The sequence below is a fragment of the Ischnura elegans genome, chromosome 12, assembly GCF_921293095.1.
Source record: "Ischnura elegans chromosome 12, ioIscEleg1.1, whole genome shotgun sequence".
Taxonomy (NCBI): domain Eukaryota; kingdom Metazoa; phylum Arthropoda; class Insecta; order Odonata; family Coenagrionidae; genus Ischnura; species Ischnura elegans.
This window is the reverse complement of record NC_060257.1, coordinates 84,841,873-84,860,162: the sequence shown is the minus strand read 5'-3', so window position 1 is coordinate 84,860,162 and position 18,290 is coordinate 84,841,873.

The window sequence follows — 18,290 nt, the reverse complement described above, 5'->3', positions numbered from 1 at the left end:
GTTTTTAGGTACTAATGTTATCCATATTTTCCAAACTAATCATGAATGCACTACTTTTTTTCTGTGATCAGCGAAACTATTTTTATTCATGCAACGTTCCATTGTTTTCATTTTAGGTGCCCAAGCGCTGTTGTGTGCCATATTGCAGAAGCAACTACCTATCCACCAAGAACAAGGGGTATGTGACTGTGTTCTAGTTCACCAAAGATGAACGCAGAAGACGGAAGTGGCTGAAGAATATCTCTCGGAAGAATTGGAATCCTTCTTCAAGCGCAATAGTTTGCGTCAAGCATTTTGCTGAGCGGGATATCCTACACCGTGTAACTTACATGAATAAGAACGTTGAAGTGAGAAGTTACGAGTTAGATCGCCCAAAGTTGTCCCCTGGTGCTACTCCCACAGTGTTTCAGGCCCTCTCCTCCTCTTAAAACTTCTCATTGTGATCAGTGAACCATGAAAATCTGTGAGCATAAGTAGATGAGTTGTACTTCTAAGAAATGAAATCAGGAAATATTGTATGAATCAGTGGGACATGAAAATATTGCTGATGAAATGATAATATATATCTTTATTTCCGAAAGACATGCTAATTTGACATCTGGCCGCCTTCTAATACTGAAGGTACATTGCAAAATCAATTGCTACTAAGTGATATGGAATATATAAGTGGTATTTTGAACTAATTCATCTTTCCCTTCCAGGTAAAACTTCTTGTTGTGATCAGTGAACTATGAAAACCTGTGAACATAAGTAGATGTAAATCTTGGAAATGAGATCAACAAATATTTTATGAATCAGTGGAACATGAAAGAACATCTGATGAAATGTCAATATTTGTTCTCGTATCGATAAGGGCACCTTAATTCATAATTATCCGCCTTACAATACTCCAGGTATATTGAAAATCCAAGGGTACTGAGTGATATCATATCTATACGTGGTATTTTTGAACAAATCCATCTTTCTCTTGCAGGTTAAACTCCTTAATGTGATCAATGAAGCATTAAAATCAGTGGAAATAATTAAAGATGAAATGAACGAATATTGTATGAATTAGTGGAACATGAAAGAACTACTGAGGAAATGACGATATAAGTTCTCATATTGAAAATACTTAGTAAATTGACGTCTAGCCGCCTTCCAATACAGTAGGTATATTGGAAAATCCATGAGTGCTGAGTGAAATTACATATATGTATGTGGTATTTAGAACAATATAATAATTTTCTCTGCAGCTAAAACTCCCTTTTGAGTGAACGTTTGTTAGTGAACCTTGAAAATTTGGCCATATAATCAATTATGAAGAACCTGTGTTGGCTACCATTATCGAGATTAATTCAATAATTTCCTCTCGTTTGTAAAATTTGATTTTCTTTTAATATGTATTGAGTTATATGTATATAATATTATTTGTTGAGACATTTCTCCAATTCGGAAGTCGTTAATATTTCATTATACTGATCTTGGTGTTTAGAAGTATTAGATTGAATATACATATATTTATCTTCCTTGTGGCTTCATATTTTTTAAACGTTGTTGTCCAATTTATATAATGCCAAGACTAGTTTTTTTTTAATATCACATAAAGTTTTCTAATTAGCCCTTACATTTGTACTGATCATGTTTTTTTCCATCAAAATTTTCCATCAGGTAATGTGGTGCATGTGAAACTGATAGCTGTTGCTGGTGATGGTTCATCGGTGAACTTCATATGGCAAGATCTATGGAAGTTGTTTCCGGCTGAAATTTAAATTAAAAACCTGTGGCAACTTTTATTTATTCCACTTTCTGGAGTAATATTTATGCTTTGATGGCCATGTCTTGTGACATTGTGAGGTTGTTTGACCTCTTCAATATGAAATGTTTACCGGAAAATGTATATATATCTGATTTTTATTTTAAATAAATGCTGTTAAACTTCATAATTTTTTTCTCCCCTGAAATACCGCGACGAAAGGTGCTAGAAAATAACGCATTACTTTTTAACATGTTAATTTTTTTAGGTTATTCAAAGAGGTGCATTCAGGGAGGTGAAATGATGTTTATTTAAAAGCCGCTCTTTATTTCTAAGTCAATAAATTTTATAGGGTGTGTTTCCATATAAACAACCAATGGGTTAAGTAGTAAACTAAACGGTATTTCCTTCTTGGTCTGAACTTCTGGGTCGTCGATCGCAGTACTTAAATATATTTCCGTGCATAATCTCTCGTACCCCTTGGCTTGTTATTAGTTCTCACGATTACTTTTAATAAATAGCTGTTAAAATACGAAATATAACTACTCAAATAACTCAACCCTACCGTAGTTTTTAGCTTAACTTTAGGGAAGGTGAACGGAGGTCCAACCGCATTAACGTCAACAGCTGAGAGGGCGATCCACCGGACCCCAGGCGATGTGCAGAGTAGCACCCCTGACGTCACGAAAAGCGCTGTCGCCAAATTGCATGTTCCGGCCTGTATTAAAGTTGGCCATGGCAAAACACAACGGACGCGGTGAAAACCCGAATAGAATGCAGAGATCAATAATCGTAATTATTAAACACGAATATTTCCATGCAGTGCAAGGCTTAAAATTCCCAAAATACAAACCGAAAGGAACTCTGGGAGTCAGAAAGTTCTTAGAGCTCACGAAAAATCATTGTCAACATAAATAATCAATGTAAGAAAGATAAATATGCCATAACACGGTATACTCTACGCTCTTACCTTCGAGAACAACATATATTTACAAGCAAACTAAATATTTGTGGCGCGTAACCAAGGATAATATTAGCAGTAAGTGAAGCTCAATTTCGAGCAGCAGAAGTGGCGCGGCTCAATTTGTCAAGAAACTTTTGGAAACCACTGTACCTACATATATCAGGGATAGTCGATTAAACTTCTTTTCTATTCCAATTCCACTGATTTTTATTCATACTAACAGCTAGGATATTGATTTTTCAGAAGCATTGCTGTCATTAACTTAAAAAATTGAAAGGAATAAAATAACAAAGGCAGTATCCCACCATGAAAATTGAATATTGGCAATCATGAAGCAGCTGAAAACCTACGCGAACATCAAGCAAAACTCCATTTTTCGACACTGCTTGCCACGGACCACTATAAGGAGGATGGACCACTGCGGGACGGTTTTATCATATCTAGTTAGCGTTAACCGGAACATGTTACTGTCGCTACCTTACTGAATGAGCCGATAGTGACCCGTTACCGATGTTTGTACGACTGTTGTAAATTTACACCCTTCTAAGTGTAGCTACTCGGAAAACTTTTTCCGGCTCCTACCTGGTCACGACGGTTTTGTTTGCATTACTTGCCTAAGACGAAATTCCCTCCAAAGGTTCCAACTGTTTCACGAAGCGGTAGGAAAAGCGTGAACGATACGATTTTTTTCTCCAAAAGTGGCTTCCAAAGCAAATTGCGCTCATCAGCAGTGCGCGCCCATATGGTTTACAGCCAGGCGCCATGTGGGTGAAATGGTGTAAGAACCACCTGCCACCAGAGCAATTATGGTTAGGGGAATAAACATGAAATAAATGCATTAGGCACTGCAAAGCGAATCAGGCACGAGTCATCCGGCTAAATCCTTAGCTTTGCAACATTTGTAGATGATGCATGGTATGCTAATGGTGCTTGGTATGGTATGTTAGTGGAGCTTTTTCTACCTAAACATCATTGGTAATTTTGGTTCCTACTGGAATCAGCTATTCAGGATTAAAATTTCGTATCACAATCTATTCTGAATTGCTCAAGTGGTCTAAAACTAGCCAGCAATCTCGGAGTTCTTAGCGACTTTCATCCGTCTCCAAGGTTACTAGTAATGTTATCCATCGCAATATCTTAGATCTGTGTGTGCACCGTACTATGCATCGATATGTCAATGAATAATACTCCAATGTTGTTTCTAACATACAAGAAGATATCGATGAGGAGGAAGTTTTATATCAGGCAAGAGGCGAAGAATGTGTGAACATAAGCCAAGAGTTGCTGAGAAGTTTTGAGAACCCGGAAAACCTGCAAGCGATACTTTTGATATGCTCAAAGGAGAGGATTACGCTGACAAATTATATGAAGAGTGCAAGAGATTGGGATATGAATTGGGTCATGCCAAGAAATTTTGACGGAAAAATCAAAGATACACCGCGTTGCTGCGAAATTTGCTCCACATCAGACGACGGGAGACTAGAAGGCCCATCGCGTTCACGCAACTAGTAACTCAGGACAATTCCACAACGGAGAATGACCCCTTGGTAGCTAAACTGGCTAAAGCACTCGGCCAGATATCGAGGGATCTGGGCTCGAATCCCGGTCAAGGTGAATGATTTTTCCTTTGTGAATTTTTCGCACAATTTGTGCATTGCAGGTGACTCCGTAAAAGTTGTCACCGTGGCTACTCTCGGTATACTTAAACAATTAACTCAAGAGTTGATGGAATGTTCAGAGGAAGACGAAACTTTCTTATCAAGAATCATAATTTGTGATAAATCTTGGGAGTCACTTCTTCTTGCTATCCCAAATGAAAACCCATTAATAAGGATGAAAATCTGAGAAGATTCCAGAGATGTAGGCAAATGCGACGACACGGCTGAAGAGTATCACAAAAGAAGCCTTCCACGATTGTTTACAAAAGTTTAAAACCTGTTGGGATTAAGTGCGTCCATCGGGGAGGGGATCGCTTTGAAGGAGACAGAGTGGTTTAACTTGTAAATTGACAAAATAAACCATCAATTACTGCTCTTCAAATTAGAGAATCGGTATAATTCCCATGGCAGTTTTCTTTCTATCTTATCATATTTCCCTCGGAACCGGCAACAACACACTATTGTAAATGGGTCGCGTTCTTTAATGGCACCGGTTACATCTGGAGTTCCACAAGGGAGTGTCCTCGGACCTTTACTGTATGTTTTATACATAGATGATCTGGTTAACATCAACTCCTCCACCAATTGTGAAATATTATTATACGCAGATGACTGCAAAATTTTTAAACAGATTGATTCCCCGAGAGACTGCCTTGCTCTGTAAAAGGCTCTTGATTCCATAGACCAATGGTCTGAGATTTGGAGTCTGAAAATTAATCCAGCCAAGTCTACCATCCAACGATTCACCCTACCCAAGTCTATCCTGAGTAAATATTACCGATTATCCGGACATCATATTCCTTCAGTCACCTCTCAGAAGGATTTAGGGGCTATTTTTGACTCCAAACTGCTCTTTCGTGAGCAAATTAAATCCATTTCCACCCGCGCTATGTCTTTGGTGGGTATGATGTATCGCCACAGTGAGGTGTTGTATTTCATTGCTCTACGCACCTGCTTCCTTTCGTGTGTCTCTCCGGTCCTAGAATACTGCAGCCAAATCTAGTATACGGCCCCACCTTCTTCATTAAAGCTCCTAGAACGCCCATTGAATTTTTTTCCTTTCTATTGTGCGCTACCGCCACTTGCCTTTCCGTAACTTCTCCCTCAATAAGATTAGATCCTCTTTTGGCATTGCTACTTTAGTTGATCACCGTATCCTCAATGACCGGAGACTCTTCCTTAATATTATTAATGGCAAATACAGATCATCTGACCTTCTTTATTTTTTCCGCTTCGTGTTCCTTCGCGCACGACGAGGTCGAGTGACCTATTTCATTGTTTCACCCCCCGCCTTTCTGTCTCTAAACGTTCTTTTCTATTCATACTTCCTTCTTCCATTAACTCCTACGCCAAATGTGTCCCAAATTTTGATCCATTTTTCAACCCTCTTCCATCTTGCACTATCACCATCGTAATTTCCCCCCTATTCCCTGCACCACCCGATGAAATTTACTATTTTTAGTTATTTATTTGTAAATACTGTTGAATATTTTTTGTTCATTATTGGTTACGTCGATTAGTGATTGCGTCGATTGGTTACGTTATTATATTGCTTCTCCTGTTATTGTATTCCTCTGTAATTGGCCTCGTGCTGTTTTTGGACAGGATTAAATTAATAAAGTAATTATATTTAGTTTTATGATATCAGTCTACGGAGTTTTTAACAGATCTCGTATTAGATAAAATCAGTCCTTTCAGGGGCTTTGTCTTGCGTTTCAAGGGGAGCCACTGAAGACTCTCAAATGCAGATGGGGCAGCGAACGATACGGCTGCTGGGTCGGGAACCTAATATGCCTAACTCACCACAGGAATGCCGAGAGTCAACAGAAGGGCTTCCTGCGGGCAGTTCGCAAATTGACCTTGCGGGTAATTGCCGAATGATCATGCGAATGGATGGAGGTTAGGGTCCACGGAGAAGACAACGCGCTAAAAGGAAATGCATGTATCCTGGACCGGATCTTCAACAGAAAGAGGCAGTGGCGTAACAATGATTTTCCATTTGTCGCATCCGCCAATGCTGCAGGATACTGCAATACGTTTTTAATCGCGTCCAATCTTCCGGTAAGCGCATTGGATCAAGAGCGTACCCAGGATTCAAACTAGAGGGGGTAAGTCGTGGTCGTTCAATTTGTAACAAAGAAAAGGTCAAAGAAAATAAAATTTCTAGAGAATTATAATAGCGCTACATAACTTTGTAATAAGAATTTCTCAAAAATGAAATATTTTTATTTTAAATACATGTTTTATACTAATATCAATTTTCTTGGTTTTAAAGAAAAAATGTACAAGGTTTACGTCATGAACTACATTTACTTTTGCTTCTAGGGGGGGGGGGGAACTGCCTTCCTCCTGCCCCCCGCTGGGTACGCCCATGTATTCGAGGCTGCGATGATTGGCCCCCGGCGAGAACTCTCTTTTGCAAGCAGATAAAAGAAAACCCCTCAGCCCTATCAACTTGTTACGTTACATAGGACAGGTTATGGGGGGTGTAAAAGAGAAGACATACGTCATTGTTGCTGTTGACTTATGATAATAATTAGGGATGGTCGGATCGGATACCTCGGATCCAAATATCCGCGAATATTGCCCTTCATTGGATACATCGGATCCAAACTCGCGGAAGACATCGAATCTGGATCCGAAATTTTAAATAATAGCTTCAGTGAATGCAACGCCACGAATGCAAAAAACCTGGATCCGTCCATCCCTAATAATAATGAATAGCTGACTTTACCAATATACCCCAAATCCACCAAATTAACCTTGCCTTAAGCCTGAAACCACTTTTACACTCAGGTTACCCCTTCAATATTCTGTATACTTGTTTATTACTTTATTTAATTATTCAAAAGAGCCGATGTGGTCTTTAAATTCCTAATATGATTCATTCCTGTAGTCGAATAAACCATGAGTAAAACGATACGACGACACGACCCTATGGAGCTTCGTCAGAATTTCATACAAATGCTTAAAGTTCTGGGTTCTAACTTTTTTTGCGTCGATATTGTTTGTCGGCGATCCGTTTGAAATCGCGTCCAATCATCCGGTGAGCGCATTGGAGGCTGCGCTGATTGGCCCCCTGCGAGAAGGGACTCCTCTCTTTTGCGGCATGGCACCCCCCTCCACCCACCCCTCCACCCCCGGGGGCTTGAGTCGGAGGCGATTTTCAATCGGTCGAATTCCTCAACGCACGTCTCCCGTCCCTAACCAAACCAAATCACTCATGCCACCGCCTTCATCTCCCCGTTTCCAAGTAAATTATATTTCCGCCTCCAATCCCTTGATTGTGGTTTTCTCAATTTGCAACAGCAGTAAAAAAAATGTGTTCGTGTAATAGGATTGGGAGATTGGAGAGAGGAAAAAATCTAATTATTCCTCCTCTCTCCTGTATGTATTTTCTCTGTCCCCTGATCGTTTCTGAGATTGTTTTTCCTCACCCGAATGTTGTACTGATTGGAATTACCCTCCTTCAGAGACAAAATGGTTCTATTTATCCATTTTTATAAACTTAACACTTTGCGTGCCATGGACGTAATATTGCGTCTATCTATTTTATTGACTTTGTTTGCGAGAAGATGTAATATTTCGCCCATTGTGCTTTTCCAGTTTACTGGTTACTGATTCCGTTATTTCAAAAATGGATTTTCAATTCAATTTTCAATGGAAAAAGAGTTCTTTTAATGTCTTGAGGACGAAAAGTCCTCTGTAGATACCGGCACCCTTATCTCAGACTACTTTGTGTGAAAATTCTTTGGAGGAAAGAACCGTTCGTTGACGGTGCAGTGACCCTTTTTGTCATCCGGTATTTTGAATAATTTGCTTGGAACAAAGCTTTTGCATGATTTCCATGGTTTAAATAGTTAAAAAATATTATGCATTTTATGGCGGTACATCATTTGTTGCAACTTTTTTATTTAAAAATAATAGTAGTAGTAACAAGATGGAAGTCCCTCGGCATTTGGTCGACATTGCACGGCGGGTGATCGAAAATGTCCCAATGAAATTGCTCAAGGAGCAGATGGGCTGCATCAGCGCTGAGATGATGGGCGTTGTCATAGATCAGTACACTCCAGAAGTCAGCATAGCTCTTCTTTTGTTTTGAATGGAAATGGGCATAACGTTTCACACTTTTTTACACTCTGGCCAAAGCGCATTTTAAAAAATTCTCTTTTATCGGCATAAAGGTCAAGACATGTCAATGCTGAAGACGTTCGCTAGTTTAGTGGCTGTCGCTCCGCAAAGCACGCTGGGCGGGAGAATCACTTGAGGCAGTGTAGTTACTGACATTGCCACTAACCTTAAACAAACAACTTACGGTCAGAAATTACTTGAGCGTGTGGTGCGGAGGACGCGCAGTTGCCCAATCTGTGCAGTACCCTCCTGTCGCTTTTATGGTGTTTTTGCTTAGGTATCTGAGATTGAAAAAAACGTCCCTCGTACGTAATGAAATATGAATGAAAGGTATCTGTGATACTTCACACAGTCGTTCGCGTAAGCTTTCTGGGAACAGTCACGGAGGGGTTAGGGGCTCTGCTGATGGAATCTGCCGTTGAGTGGGAGCCTTTAATGGGACTCATCGCTAGGAGACAAAGGAACGACGGATCTGGTGAAGCGGTGTTTATCCTAACTGCAGAGGAAGAAAGCAAAGGGATGGTTTCCACTAAAACGAGACTTATTTCAAGATCGCGTGAGGGTCGTCTTTCCCCTGAGGGTGTCCCTTCAAAGTCCTTAAGGATGGGCTCGCCCCCAGACTTGACTGTCGCGCCCAGAAGACGATTTCAAAAGTTCGGAGATGATACTCTAATGTCTGAGAGTAGAATGAGGCCTTTTTTATTTGAGTGCGAGGAATAAGGATGAGGAAATCGTTGAGGGTTGGGAAAAATGATGATAATCGTTCAGAAGTAGCCAGAATACGAGTTTTTATGTGTATACATGACAACCCGCGAGCCAGCTCAAGATAAATCAGCCGCTGATGATTTTCATCATCAGAATATGAACTAAGAATGAAAGATTTAAACTATGAGTTCTTTTGTGATGTAAAGCTTAGTGAAAAATTATGTAGCTACCGATATTATTATGATTGAGTGAAAATTTTTGCATTTTTAAAATGAGAATTCTTGAAATTTAGTATCTCCCAGAAGCAGCTCTAGGTTAGAAAGGGCTAATTGCGATATTCATAACAGTGTATTGCTTCCAAACGAATTCACGTATATGGCAGTAGCATGAAAGCTCGCTTAGTAGGAATCGTGACATGCACGACCTAAGAGTCACAAGACAAGCACACTACTGAGAAAGAGATTATATAGATCACTAAAACGCTTATAAATAAAAATGATTTGGTTGCGTCAATGTAACTGAAGTACTATTTTTTATTAGATAAAGAAAACTTGATCTTGATTAAATAGGCAATGAAAAAGGAAAATATATTGTCAAACGTCCTAGAGAGAGCAGCGAGTTCTTCTATTATTTTGCATCTTCTATTGTTCCATTTTAGTTCAGCCAGCAATTTTCTTGTTTCGTTGAGGGTTAAGTTTTGCACCTTCAGCATTACGGTCAAGCAACAATTGTCGCAAATTACTGAATACGGCTATGGGGTCTGTGCAAGCAACTAAAAGTTAAATTTTATTTGCTTTACCTAAAAGTTATCTTTGTTGTAACAATGAAAAGGTTTTAAAATATGATAATTGAATGTATTATTTCATAATTTTTACATTTATTAAGTATATTGAAGGAAGTTAGATAGATTCAGATATGAAAAACCTTAGCTTAGATTTACTTTAACCAAATATTTTATAGAAACGACAATGAACGAAGTCTCTCGTATTTCAATAAAAAATTAAAATCAGTGTGAACGCGTTTTAAATTACTTGTCTAGACTATTACCTATTAACTACTAATACTAACTTTATAATAATAACTAGGCCTTGTTTCGCTCTCAGACCGAGTATCATATATTTATTGAGTAGACAATTATCTGTTAACTACGAATGAAAAAAGCCATCATCTCTGAAGTGATCCAGGACAGTACGGGACGGTTTCAACACATTGTGCCATTTTCAAGGTAAATATTTTCACATTGACAATGATACAATGTGTTGAAACCATGGTTGGTTGTTGAGTTTTGGAAAAAAATGTGGAAATTACCATTTGTGTCCTTACATCATGGATACATCGAACTTCCACCAAATCAAGCCAGAAACGATTTCATAGGTTTATTCTGACTGGCTCGCGCTGATTTTTTTGCCTTTTTTCCTTAATTTGTTGTAGTTCCAGGTGGCGCCTAAAGTGTAGCCTGTGTCACGGTTGACGATTTTTACTTTCATTCTGATCCTGATCGCCTCTTTCGTTATCCGGACAAAGAAGCCTCCTCTACTAGATAGCATGCAACTCTAGATTGTGTGTTGGAAACTGCACCAAGTCGCATCTTCCTGTTCACAATAGTTTCCGTTGTCCCAGCGATAAACGAAGTGACTGCCATTTTCATTAAACTTCAAAAATACTATCCTAAATACCTCTAGCAACTAAGTAAACATAAATTTATAGTAAGATGGTAACAACTTAAACTAAAAATAATTATGATCAGCAAACAAACGCGATATCCTCAGGACGTAGCAATTAAAATACTCGCAATGCATTGCTTCACAACTTATGAGAAGGAAAAAACGTAAACTAGAATTAAAAATGCAACTTCCGTTTCGAAAAATAACTTTTATGAGGCGCCATTTAGCACAAAGTTGCGTAAAAAATATAATGATCAAAAGTTCCTATAGTTTAGGCGAAACAAACTGGTATTTATTTATCTTATCTTATTTATAATCTTGGTATTCATTTGGCCTAAACTCCAAAAACATTGGATCATTACATAATGGAGGTCAAGATAAGAAGAAAAAAAGTAAAAATATAATTTCGATGACAATTAAATGGTGGTTTCATACCAGTCAAAGAACTAGTAACATAAAGGTAGGATAAAACCGAATGTGTGCAACTAGTCATAAACAATGGTAAAAAAAACGAAATAGCTGTTTGCTTACATCAATTCCAATGCTTTAGGATTAAATCTTTAATAAAATCCTTGTTAATAAAGAGATAGTCCACCATTTAAGCATTTTATCTCTTACCTATAATATTATCAATGAGCATAGCACCTAAAATAAAGTATTTGACAAATACTACGGTGAGATGATACCATATTTAACGAGTATAAAAAAATATCAATGCAACCATAAAATATTCAAGATTTGTCGATAGCCATTCAATAGGGCCAACCAAGTTGTGTAAAAGAGGTACGCAAATATGACAGACAATTACCTTGAAACAAGATGTAAATTAACGATGAATGACGACCAAAAGAGTAATTCCCCACATTCATTTCACCATAAACGGGTTATTTGAAACAATCCCTCCGGTACCGTTACATATATTTCTTTTAACGATCGTCACAAATTGGAATATTTCAGCTTCATAGCATTGCAGATGTGCGTTTTTCCCCCGTATCGTGTCCGAAAACCATATTTCCATTCCGGTGGTATAAATTTCACCGCAAATTATTCGGGTGATAAGGGATAAATGACGCATTGATGGGGTCTGCTTAGGAAATCACTCTCCGAAAATTCTCCGCCCCCGGCCCCCGCATTTAAAAAAATCCATACGGTGCACGAAACACGTAATGGTCCGCATGGGAAACAGATTTAAACGGGAAGTGAGTGGTTTGTTGGTTTTTCCTAAATAGGCGGAGGTAGCGTGGGAACCAGAAGGGACGGAAGCCCAATCTCTCCATCAACGATGAAATTTTCGCGTCATTGGACTCCGGACTGAAAAAAAATTTCGAGTATCACGGATTTGAGTAAAAATGTCCCAGTATAAAAAAAATGTTCACTGCGTTGGCCTCACCTGTCAGCTTAAATTTATTTATTTTATGTCTTTATTTATTGCATATTGCTACAAGTAGGATATTTCCTGGTGGCGGCATGAGATTTGGATAAATGAATGAAAGGTGTACCTATCTAAGAACAGCATTTAAGATTAACGGCTTTAAACAACCTTCATACATGGAGCCAAGAGTGGGGACTCGAACTTAATCTGAGCAAATGCACGGCGGTACATTTCTTACGGAGTTTGTCCAACTAAATCCATGTACAAGTTGTAGATGGTGTTAACATAAAGGCAACAGAAGGAGTAAAGTACCCATGAGTTTCGATAACTTCGAACTTATCGTGAGGAACATATATATATGGAATATTTGCGGCATAGCCCTGAAGAAGTAAGGGTTCCTCAATTGTATTGGGGGAAGATTTTTCGGTTGAGAAATTAAAAGAACTGCGCTATTTCACACTCGTCCGATCTAACCTTGAATATACAGCAAGCATGTGTATAACGGTGCAGAAAGACTTAATCTGCGAACTGAATAAAATACAAAGGAAGGCTGCGCGGTTTGTCAAAAACTGCTACGGGCGTACTGACAGTGTTGCATAGATGTTAAGCGAATTAGGCTGGGAGCAGATGGAGACTCAGAGGCTGCGTACTACTGTCGGCGTCAAAATGATGTGCCGCTGTACTTTGCAAATTTATATCTGGACTTAATTTTGTGCGATAATAATGCATAATACGTCATTTAAAAGGAATTTTTATCGTCATTTTGATATTTTTTTTCTTTGAAAAATTTAAAAATGCGAGTCCAATAAATTTTAAATTTTTAAAAACTTTAAATTTAACACGCGAGTCCAATAAATGACTCCGCGCACCATAAAATTAGCCGTTTTGTCAACTTCATGAACTTTGTAACTCAACCTAGGAAAAAATACTACGCCTGCAACATTCGTCTTCCACAATAAGTTGCAAACATTAATGTCGGTCAATTACATTGCTTTTGCGTATTTTTAGAACCCATATTTTGTTGTAAATAACGAAAATGTTTAAGCGCTACCTCGTCCTAGAGTTTACACCAAAGGAATAAATAAAATTGATAGAATCATTTCTTAATTTATTTGCAATTTCTCTGTGATCCATAATCTATAAAAATGCTGATATTTGTGAATGTTAATAACTTCTATTAACGTCATGTTGACAAACGTGGCCGCGCTGGATCAGTAGCGGCTTTCTTTAACTCGTTCACGAATTGTTGTTAACGGGTTGTTAACGGAAGTCTTGTAAACAGATATGGGAAATCGTTTCTCCCCCAAACCATAAAGTACTTTAATAAATACAATTCGTGATCTTGTTCGAGTATTTGCTTTCTATATGTAGACGGCTGGTGTCCTAACACACCCTGCCACACGCGATTTGCGGGGTAGATTGTAGATGCAGATGGAGAACGAAGTAAAGGGACAGAAAATACGCCAGTAGTATACAAAATACATTAATTCGAACACCATATAACTAAAAAAATGAAGTTGAAAACTGGGCATTACCCCAACTGGTGCACGGCATTGCTCCGGCACTCGGGATAATACCGAGAAGTGTTAGGGTTTGGTAAAATAGGTACAACACTCAAAGTAAGTTAAATTTTTAAAAAATGAAGCGACAAATTGGTGGGAAATCGAATTTTACTTCAAAATAATATGATTGAATCTTTCGTCGAAGTTTACCATCGAAGGATATGAAATAAAAATGCTTAAGTGTACGCTATTACCCCGCTCTCCACTACTATTTAAAGAGTTGACTTCGCGAAGAGCTCGAAGCCCATTTATTTATCACCTTATTGCTAGGAATTCGAATGTATTTTTTCATTCTTTCAGCAGATTTTCAATTGAAAATTTTGTCATTTTCCACAAAAGCTGCTCTTCACAAGAACATGAATTTTAAAGAAAATTAACAGTTTATTGCGGTATCGTTTAAATTTTTTGGAAAATGGTGCTGACCTAAAGAGAGAAAAGTTTAGAATTCAGCAATGAAAAGAAGAATTCAAGAAAGCATGCTTGTAATGAGGCAGCGACATTGAAAATAATATCAACAAACCCCATTTTCAAGATACTTAAACGTTATTGCTCACAGCACCAAAAAATGGGGTTTTGTTATTTCCCAGTACAAATCACACATAAAACAATCATAATGACGATGGTTAAACGGTCATATCTCCACCATTATTACTGGTGCTATAGCTCGGAAAGGACCAAAAAAAAAAACAGAGTGATTCAGGCTTTATGACAGAAATAGTGTGTGCAAATGTATCAAAAATTACATTTCTTTAAACTGGTGAACAGTGAGGCCATTCGTAAAAATTTATTTCCTTGGATTGATAATGCTTTTTAAAGGTATTATTAGGTATGGACGGATCCAGGATTTTTTTCGGACCCGAATTCGGATCGGATCCTTGATTTTTGGAGCCGGATCTTTCGGATCGGATATTTTCGGATTCAAACGCATTTCCAAATTCCTGGCCCTGAGATTCCCCCAATGATTGTTCAATCTCTTGGGAAGAGTCACACTATGCACAAGTCGTATTTTGCCTTTTTTATTTTCCATGGCTGAAATTCTCCTACGTAACCTCTGCGAGAGCTTTAAAACGAAACGGTTCATGAGTAGGACAAGAATGGAATGCGACGGCGCATTCGAAGAATCGGAACTCTTTCCTCCCTTATTGCGCGTTGCATTCACTGAAGCTATTATTTAAAATTTCGGATCCAGATCCGATGCCTTCCGCAACTTTAGATCCGATGTATCCGATGAAGGGCAATATCCGCGGGTATTTGGATCCGAGGTATCCGATCCGATCATCCCTACTGATAACCATTCTTTATTTGTTATTTGGTGTTGCTATTGGATATGATTTTGGTCAACTTTGCTAATTGTTTGATGCTTTCTTTCTTTGACCATCCCTAGGTAAAATATGTGTAGGAGGTGTGTCATATTTTGATCCCTCAAATATCGCATTTGGCACACACTCCCAGTTTTTTGTCTGGCAGAAATACTTCGAACGAATTTCACTCCCGTTATTCACTTTACCGTTAACGAGAAAGGCGGAAAGAACCGAACAGCAGCCTTTGAAATGCCGAAGAAACCACACGCAGCCACCTGTAAGCCATACAAGGCAAGCATTCCGTTTTTGAGATGAAAATTCCTCGCGTTGAGGTAAATGATTTAAAGGAGAACAAGAAATTACGTCACTTAGCTCCACACGTATTACAGAATGAATCCCTTCCGCTAGACTAATTCTATTTACGCTATTCTTTTTGGGGACGTACTATGCATAAAAAATATCCATCATTGGTATGATATTTTGAGGAGGCTACAGGCAGCAAATGGCATCTACATAATACCCTGCGAGCTAGGGTGTTAGGCTAGGGGTGATCAATCTCCAGCATGCAGCATGTAATTGGACTCCCACATGCACAACACGGTCATAAAAATATTACCTTGCATAAAATTATGGTTACAAATCAAAGTTAAAAATATAGCTCGTGAGAAAAAAAACTATTTATCGATTCAACCAAGGAAGAAATAAATCATCACTTTAATACCGTCATCATGTCATTCAGCAATAAGTAATTCAAAGGTAAAGAATCAGAGGAAGTAAGTATAACAACATTAAAGAGAAATGAAATTTTGTAGCACCAGGAATGGAAAAAATAAGCAATTATTATCTTAGCGGACCCTTAGCGCATATTAAAGCCCTTGTGAAGATGCATGCATATACCGAAAAGTAGGCAAAAATTTGCGTTCAAAATTACTCAAGGCTTATACTCCAAGACACTTATGAATTCAAAAAATATCCTAGTAAAATCCCATCTTCCATCTTTTACATTCTTCTCGTCCCCTTTGCATTCCACATTCCTCCCTCCCACCAGCCCTCATTCCTTCCAAGTTGATCGCCAAAAAAAAGCAAATCCCTCATTCTCCACTCCTCCCAGATTCGAACAATCGTAAAATCTTTTTGTTCGATGTGATAAGTGCCTTAATATAAACGGAAATTATGTGGAAAAGCAATTTATAGTGTGAAATTTCATGTAAAAACTAAGTTGTTTAAAAAAATTTACTGTTTTTGATATATTTCAAAACGGTACTTACTTTAAAAAACACGCCTCTCACAATTAACATATCGGTATCACGTCAATACGTGAAGGGCTATTTCGTAACCTACAACTCGTAATTGGACAGTTCGTACCCCCGACAATTGGTAACCAGAAAACTCGTAACTGACTATTTGCCAAGTGCGATAGTTGGTGTAAAGGTTTCTCATACCCTACACAAGATGATTTCATCACTTCAGGTTACGAAACGTCTTTATACCAATTGTCACATTTGCGGAACAGTCAGTTAGGAATTGTCTGGTTACTAGGGATGGACGGATCCAGGATATTTTCGGATCCGGATTCGGATCGGATCCTTGATTTTCGGAGCCGGATATTTTCGGATCCAAATGCATTTTCAAATTCCTGACGCTGATATTCCCCCGATCATTGTTCAATCTCATGGGAAGAGTCACAATATGTCCCAGTCGTATTTTACCTTTTTTTTCCACGACAGAAATTCTCCTACGTAATCTCTGCGAGAGCTCTCAAACAAAACTGTTAATGAGTAGGACAAGAATCGCATGCGACGGCGCATTCAAAGATAGAATCGGAACTCTTTCCACCCTTATTGGAATTGGGGCGTTGCATTCACTGAAGATATTATTTAAAATTTCGGATCCAGATCCGACGTCTTCCGCGACTTTGGATCCGATGTATCCGATGAAGGTACCCACGGATACTTGGATACCCACGGATATTTGGATCCGATCCCACCATCCCTACTGGTTACCCATTGTCGTGGTTACGAACTGCCAGTATACGAGATGTCGGTTACGAAATAGTCGTTCGCGTATTGACGTGGAACCAAATGCATCCGTCTAAAATACTGCTCTCCTCTCCTACATTCTTCCCCTCCACAGTCCACGTTCCCCCTCCCATCAGCCCTCATTTCTCCAGGTTGATCGCCAAGACAGAGTGTATCCCCCACACTCACTCCGCCCCTCCCGGCGTCGTACAATCGATAAATCAAATCGAGTGTGTTCTTCGCATCCTCCCTCCCCCCCCCTTTAGTTCCAGCATCTCCCGTTCGTCTCGTCCGGCGCCTCCATCTCCTTCATTACACTGCGCCGTCCTGCGAATCAAAGCTCTCCTGGGGGGGAGAAATGCTGCCGACGCTTCAGCGACCCTATCAACCAATCAGAGACGACATCCTTGATTCGGATTGGCACGGCCAACCTCCCCCCCTTGGGTTAACTACCACTGCGTCTCAGGGAGATGAACCTGCACGCTTGGCCTTTACACCCACGCCGTCCAGCGATAGCCGCCGCTGTCTGCATCTACATACTGCCTCGCAAGCCCTCTGTAGATATGCATCGATTCATTTACAGAGAAAATTAAATATCAATCTTTTTTAGGATGGGAAATATAAAATATTGAAATGTGAATAAAAGAATGAAAATAGGCCAGCAAAGAGAGCCATTACGAGCAATTTTGACGAAAAAAAAACAGAAAATGACAATTCGTTTCCTTATGAACTCCTACGGACGCATAAATAACAAAGAATTTCAAGTGCCATAATTAAAAAAATAATTTTGATAATTAGTGGACAGCTGGAACAAGTAGATGGGACAGAACTTGAAAAAGACTAATTATTTAGAGGGAGAAGTATTGGAAAGGTCAGGGAAGTAGAGAGGTTTTGAAGTAAATAACAAATATTTTCAAGAGCGAGCAGTAAAAAATTATTCTAGATCACTCTGAACTCAAATGAATACAAAAAAATAATAAACTAAATGAATTCTATCATATCAGTCAATCACATCGCAAACAATTTTCCACAAATGCTTTAATTTTACCTCACCAAGTGTTTCGATAACTTAAGTATGATATTCAGTTGATAATAAGACTGGCACTGAAGGTGGCAATAACAATATAATGAGAGTAAGAGGACCTGAATGTGATACAAATTATATAAAAAAAGGTCGTGA